The 7,798-nt window shown below is 40.6% G+C and overlaps 1 long non-coding RNA gene across 2 annotated transcripts in view; it reads right to left on the reverse strand.

Moving 5' to 3' along the window:
- The window catches only part of LOC125486060, a 13,654-nt gene extending 7,143 nt beyond the window's left edge, over positions 1–6,511 (reverse strand). Inside the window, exons 1-2 of one of the 2 annotated variants that reach the window (XR_007264737.1) lie at positions 6,287–6,489; positions 2,747–5,014 (exon numbers count right to left, since the gene is read on the reverse strand). This is a non-coding gene — a long non-coding RNA (uncharacterized LOC125486060). Of the gene's footprint in view, positions 1–2,087; positions 5,015–6,286 lie in introns of those variants that run through there. The other variant, XR_007264736.1, reaches the window with a different exon arrangement.
- Between the last annotated feature and the right edge of the window lie 1,287 nt (positions 6,512–7,798).

Raw genomic sequence — 7,798 nt, forward strand, 5'->3', positions numbered from 1 at the left:
CTTAAGTCCCACCCCCATCTCCTACCTACCAACCTCATCCTGCCCCCTTGACCTATCCGTCCTCCTGGACTGACCTATCTCCTCCCTAACTCCCCACCTACACTCACCTTTACTGGCTCCATCCCTGCCTCTTTGACCTGTCTGTCTCCTCTCCACCTATCTTCTCCTCTATCCATCTTCTATCCGCCTTCCCCTCTCTCCCTATTTATTTCAGAACATCCTTCCCGTCCCCCATTTCTGAAGAAGGGTCTAGGCCCAAAAAGTCAGCCCTCCTGCTTCTCTGATGCTTCTTGGCCTGCTGTGTTCATCCAGCTCTACACCTTGTTATCTCAGTTCTACTTTCCTCCTTGATCCTTCTAACACTGTTCATTTATTTCCTTTATGTACTTATCCAGTTTCCTTTAAAAATCATTGATTGTTTCACCACTCTCACAGGCAATGAGTATGTAAAAATGTTTTTCTGTCTCAGATTCCCTGGTATCTTTTGTTTAAAAAAAGTTTGCCTCTGTGGTTAGGAAGACAAGCAATATCAGGAATATACCTGAGCTTACAATTAAAAAAAAAACTTATTCCTAGTCAGGAAAATGATTAATTCTCACTGCTAAGCTTCAAATTAATTACATGAAATGTACAGCAGACCAGTTCACCTAATTGTTTGAAATGACAGATGAATTGAGCAGGTATTTTGCTTCAGTCCTTATAAATAGGACAAAAGTAAATTCCAGAAACAGCAATAAAATAGGAAAATGAAGGGAGGGAGGAACTCACCAGAGAAGTGGTATTGAGTAAATCCTTGGAGCTACGGGTTGACGAGTGTACAGGTTCTGATGGACTTTACGTTGGCAAGATATAATGAGTGGTGTGCATCATGATGGTGCTGGGATGACCACTATTTATATTTTAGATTAATGAATGCAAAGTATGGTTACCAAATATTCTGAGGATACAAAGACAGGTAGGAAATTAAGTTGTGAAGCAGACGTAAAGTGAATACTAAAAAATATCGCTAGGTTGTGAATGGGGAATAAAGTGGCAAATGGAATATAATGTGGGAAATTGTGAAATTTTCTATTTTGACATGAAGAATAAATGAAGATTCAAATGATGGAAATGGTGACATTTTGCATAGCTTTGAAATGCAAAGGGATCTTGTGTCCTTGTGTGTGAATCTCAAAATGTTAATGTGGAAGTACAGCAGGTAATTAGAAAAGCTAATAGAATGATATTGTTTATCATGAGGAGAATAGAATAGAAAATATGGAGGATATGCTTCAAGTATACAAGACAATTGTGAGGCCATATCTACTGTGCGCAGCATTGCTCATATTATTTAAGGAAGACGTAAATGTGTTGGATGCATTTCAGAGAAGGTTTACTGGGCTAATACCTGGAATGAGAGGGTGTGTTGTTTTAGGAGGAATCTTGGACCAGGTAGGCTTGTATCCTTTGGAATTACAAGATTATGAGGTGATTTGATTACAACATATAAGATCCTGACAGTTCTTGACATGGTAGATGTTTGCTTTTATGGGAGAATCCAGAACTAACAGTAACTGTTAGAGCATTGGTGAATCACAGAGAATAAGTGAATTTAGTTTTTCTCTCAGAGATAGAGGTAGCAGATGCTGGAGAATCTGAGACAACAAGGCGTAGAGCTGGATGAACACAGCAGGCCAAGCAGCATCATAGGAGCAGGAAGGCTGACGCCTTGGGCCCAGACCCCTCTGAAGAGTGTGAAAACAGGCCAATTGGCCCAACAAGTTCACACTGCTCCTCTGAACAGCATCCCACCCAGACCCACCCCCTTATCCTTTCCTTCTAATCCCGCATTTCTCATGGCTAATCCACCTAATTTACACATCCCTGGACACTACGGACAATTTAGCATGGCCAATACACATAACATGCATATCTTTGGACTATGGGAGGAAATTGGAGCACCCAGAGAAACCCCATGCAGACATGGGGAGAATGTGCAAACTCACACAGACAGTTGCCCAAGGATGGAATCAAACCCGATTGCTTGGTGCTGTGAGGCAGCAGTGCTAACCACTGAGCCACCATGGGGTAAGGAGACAATCACAAGATTTTTATCAAAGACAAAGATTTATTACCCGTTAACCCCAAGCAAAATAATAAAGATGCAAATATAAGCACATGGCCTTCAGGCAGTCTCATGCACCCAGGTGCAAAGTTAGAATGGAAAACTTGCCTCTACAAAAAGAAGCTAAAAGAATATGTAGTTTTGATTTCTTTGGGTGGCCTCAAGATGCAAGGTTTCAACCTGACACCTTGGTTGATTTAATTCTTAAACAACATTGGAGTCTTATTTTGTTCTTTGTTTCCTGTTATGTCTTTCTAATCAGTGCTTTCACCAGATTTTCTTCTTGAAAGATAAAGAAAGAGAAAGAGAAAAAGAGAACTTTTCTGAGTCACTTTCAGTTCCGAAGTCAAATATCCAACTCCTCTGCTTGCTACAGAGTTTGTATTTTGTTTGTGTATTCTGTCTGCAGCTGATATTTCATCTCCAACATGTGAAGATTCTCATGATGGTGTAAATCAGATTGGAGATGTGGACCTTTACAAACTTCACAGGAAGGGCTTTTGGCTCATTTCATTGCCTTTAGGGAAAGTGTTATTTGCAGCTCATGCTGTCTTTTGTGTAATCTACGTTTCACGAAACTTAAAATGCCCCAATTGAAAAAAAGCACAATAAATTTGAGAGGTGGTGAAATTCAAATCTTACCTGGATTGTCACTGAAGCATGCAGTCACAAAAACTGCCACAATTAGGGCAATTTTTTTTTTAACCACATTTTCATTCTGATGAACCTGGAGTTAGTGCTGTGTCTTCAGAATCTGCTGCCTGTAACAATAAACCACTGGAACATCATGTGTTTTTCCTCTTCTTTCTGGCAGTAATACTAATGTTAGAAGTGTCCCCATTTCCAATGTTTAAGTTTCTTGAAACCTAGGCTATCTGTATGGCCAGGTGATGCCTATAGACATTTTCAGCCAATATTTTTTTTCATTTTTAAAATCATTTCAGTCCATGGAAGTTCCAAGTATTAAATCAAACAACAGAATTCAAGATCAATTGTCCATATTTTATATCATCATATGGATTGTTAAAAAAGAGTCTCCAATTTAGACGCAGGTAGGATTCCTGAGCCGGAACTTGTCTGCTCCATCAATTTCTTTCCTTTTTTTCTCTCACTCTTTTCGCAAACTTTTTCTTTTTACCTCCTGTTTCGGTGAGGCATCGACGATGTCCAAGATGAAAGCCAGCGCAGACTCCTGCCTTCAGCATGGACTTGAACTTCTGACCTTGTGGTGAATTCCAGTGTGGTCTGGGTGGGAAGGACTGCCAATCTGAAACACTTATTTCTCTACTTTTCTAATTTATTGCTGGACTTTTTAATTTCTTTATTTTTCTAATTATTTTTCCCTAAGAATTTGTACTTAAGAACCTGTACCTAGTTACCTTGGTAGCTAAGATGACACCATAAGTGGCAAGCAAACTTTTCACTGTACTGATGTGAGTACATGTGACAGTAAAGCTAATTCTTGTAATTCGTAACTATTGTAGAATTATAGATCTGTAGGTAGTGTCTAGTTATATAATAGATCAGTGGTTGTAATATTACAGAATGGTAGGCATTGTAATGTTACAGAACTGTAGATAGTGTACAGCAGTGTTACACATCTATGTTTGTGGATAGTAATATTACAGAATTGTAGGCAGTGTAAACTATAGTAATAAAAACCGAAAGAACTGCGGATGCTGTAAATCAGGAACAAAAACAAAGTTGCTGGAAAAGCTCAGCAGGTTTAGCAGCATCTGTGAAGGATAAAACAGATATAACGTTTCGGGTCCAGTGACCCTTCCTCAGAACCCTTTTGAGGAAGGGTCATCGGACCCGAAACGTTATCTCTGTTTTATCCTTCACTGATGCTGCCAAACCTGCCGAGCTTTCCCAGCAACTTTGTTTTTGTAAGCTACAGTAATATTACAGATCTGGAGGTAGTGTATGAGGAATATTACATGGCTGTTGGTCTTGCACTATGGTATTGCATTCCACATAACCTTGATTTTGTTGAGTGTCAAAAATCAAAATTAACTTGACACCTGAAGCAAAGGCTTGGCTTCCACAGCCAACTTGACAAATCCAAAATATTTTCCAAGTGTGTCACTTCTTTATTTATCTTTGCTACGAGGAACCAATGAGCCCTGGTGTGCATGATAAACATGCAATAACTTTTTCCAGTTGAGTTTGCATGAAGAGGAAACAGAGCAACAGACAGTATCTGCTAACTGCAATCAGCTTCCCAGCAGTCGAGAACTGTTGTAACATCCAGATATGAGCAACCACACTCACAAGTGTTACCGTCATTAGGAAGGTCATCTCTGAGGGTTTAAATTGATAAAGCGCCCATTGCTGAATGCATTCTCACATTGTCAAGTTCCTGCAAATTTCATTAATCGCCATCTGAATGTAAAATGGCTAGAGGTCAACCAGGTGATGAGGATTAAGTGATTTTACTCTTTTCCCCACTCCTGGTTTGAGGGAAACAGACTGAAGTTGTATATAGCGGGCTGTGAGTAATGTCTAAGAATTAAGTCAGCTTTGCATTCTTGAGTTAAACAGCATAAGAGTTAGTTTGATTGTGCTAATACTTACTCAGGGTAGAAAATATTAAAACTACTAATATATACACGTATGTTCTACTTTCCACCAACACACATACAGTCACGCCCCTAGCATGCAGAAAAAGGCAGCTTTCAAAGTAGGAGAGGTTAAACTTGATGAAGTTCAAAAGTGCAGATTTTGAGGAAAAGTCTCTAAGGACTCAGTGATTGTATCTGCAAGTGGTTTGAAGTTGCAGTTGATATGTCCTTTTCCTTCCTGTAAAATGTTTGTAGAACCATAGGGGCTTTCAGTAGAGTTTGTCTTTTGTAAGAACACACACATGCTTTTCTTTCTCAGCGAAACAGGATTCAATGCTTCGATGGGCTGTTGTGGGGAGAAAGAAAGAGAGAGAGTGAGAGAGAGAATATGAGAGTGCGACTACTTGAAATGACTGTGCAGAGTCTGTGGTCAAGACCCAATTCAAGCTTTCACACAAAAGGTATCACGTGACTGCTCTCTGGGTTTGTTAAGTTTTTAATGTTCCTGCCATTGACTGCTCAATGATATATCCTTCATCTTGATGAGATGGGGAGAGCTGTTTACATCTCCAGTGGTATCTTTGTCTCTACTGGGGTCTCTTTGCTTTTCCATGACGTGGAATACAGCTTCACAATTAGTTTCAGCCATCTTAAATTTCAGTCAATGTTCTTGCAGATTAAATTTACAATTTAATGTTTGATAGCACATCTCAAAATTAAATGGGAGGCAGAGCCATAGTAGTTTTGTCAGTAGTATCTGGAGATCCAGGCTAATACTCAGGTGGACTTAGGGGCCCTAATGTGGCACTGCAGCAGTGCCCTTACCCCTGGACTGGGAGGCCCAGGTTCAACAACCACCTGCACCTGAGATGTGTATTATCATCTCTGAACTGGTTAATTATTTAGGTTAAATTTAAAAAAGGACTTGAATCCCACCCTGCCTATTGCAGTGTTTTCCAGTCCAAATACTCTATCCTTTATGTAGAACATGCATTCTCATAATTCTTCTCCTCAGCACTCCAACCTTTGACCCTTCTGCCATCCTATCTCAAACCAGTCCTTTTTCTCAAGTACATTATCATCTCTCAATTGCACCTACATATTTCACAGAACTCCATGATTTAATCTCTTTAATCAGACTTTTGGTCCTTTCAAAGCACAAATGAACAATGTTAAACAACTTTATAAATAACATTTCCTGCCACTATGATCATGCTGAATATAATTCCTCATTCCCCTTGACCTTTCTGTCACCATTGACATGATCCATGATACCATCTTCCTCTAACAATACCCTTGTATTGTCCAATTCAGTGGGGCTGCACCCACCTGGTCATATTCACATTGATCTGAATATAGCTGCAGAGAACCTCCAACATTGCATTCCCTTCTTACATCTTACTTCCAGAATCCACCAAGGTAATATCATTTGCTGTCCTACATCATCAACAGATAGTCCTTTGAAAGCATTCATTGGAGAAATGGAATTAGCTTCTACATATAGGCTGCTGACAAACTGCTGTTCCTCTTCACCAACTCTCTAAGCCTCTTCAGTGGCTTTGTGTTATTGGAGTGAGTATTTTCCAGTCTTGAATAAATTGCTACATTCGGCACTCACCATATCCTCATCTCGGTGTGTTTCTGAATCTACGGAACCCAACCACCAGCTCAATCATTAGCTCCCCATTCCTCCGATGGTCCTCAAGAAGTTACAACATAATGTGGTCAACTAGGTGCAACCATGGGTCCAGCACTGGGTGCGCTCCAGCTCCCAATGGGACCTGGTTGATTGACAGTAGCTCCAGACCAGCAGGAAGCAAGGGTGTGGCTGGCCCTCCAACCAATGGGAGTGAATGAGGGGTGGGACTCTAGCAAAGCTTTACACAAGCTGGAGAAAGAATATGTCGTTTTCCTATTGGGGACGCTGCAGTCTTCAGGACTCAAATTTGAGTTCAGCAATTTTAGAGCTTGCCACCTTCTCCCACGTACTTATTCCAAACCCCACGCACCAGGCCTTATCATCACATGGGCTGCTACCACACATTTTCAACCGCTAATAGTCCACATTAGCAGCTATTCATGTTCCCAGACTGACCCTTCCCCACACCGTTGTTTATCCAACTGTTCTCTCTCTTTGGGCTCTATCTATATCTATTGTTTACTACCTCAGGGGAGGCAAAGACCTAGTTGTATTGTCGCTGGACTGTTAATCCAGAGACCCAGATAAAGTTCTGGGCACCTGGGTTCAAATCCCGCCACGGCAGATGGTAGAATTTGAACTCAATAAATATCTGGGATTTAAGAGTCTGATGATGACCATGAATCCATTACCGATTGTCAGGGAAAAACCCATCTGGTTCACTAATGTCCTATAGGGAAGGAAACTACCATCCTTACCTGGTCTGGCCTACATGTGACTCCAGATCGACAGCAATGTGGTTGACTCATAACTGCCCTCTGGGCAATTAGAGATGGGCAATAAATATTGGCCTAGCCAGCGATGCACTCATCCCATGAATGAATAAACCTCCTCCCTCTTATACCCTCACCCGCCCACCACTGCATCTTCAATTTCCTAGCTACCATCAGTTCTGACGATGAGTCACTGGAACCAAAACAATAAAACTGATTCCTTTCCACAGATGCTGCCAGACTGACGTTTTCCAGCAATTGCTGTTTTTATTTTTATTTCCCATGACATACCACAATCTCAGCTTGAACATTTTGGGAAAACAAAGACAAGACTTGTACAATTAAAAGTTAGCTTTTATAGAAGTGTTATAGAACAGAAAGACCTACGGTTTCAGATACATAATTATTTGAAGCTTGCATCACATATAGATAGAATGGTTAAGAAGGCATTTAACATGCTTGCCTTCATTGTTCAGACTTTTGAGTATAGCAGTTAGGACATTATGTTTAGGTTGTATAGGATGTTGGTGAGCTTCTTCTGGAGTAGTGTCCGATTCTGGTCTCATTATAGGAAGAATATTAATAAGCTGGAAAGGATTCAGAAGAGATTTACCAGGATGTTGCCGAGAATGGAGGGTTTGAGTTATCAGGAGAGGTTGGATAGGTTGGGACCTTTCTTCATTGGAGCATAGGAGGTTGACAGGTGACTTTACAGAGG

Source organism: Rhincodon typus, chromosome 25 (genome assembly GCF_021869965.1).
Source record: "Rhincodon typus isolate 14 chromosome 25, sRhiTyp1.1, whole genome shotgun sequence".
NCBI lineage: Eukaryota > Metazoa > Chordata > Chondrichthyes > Orectolobiformes > Rhincodontidae > Rhincodon > Rhincodon typus.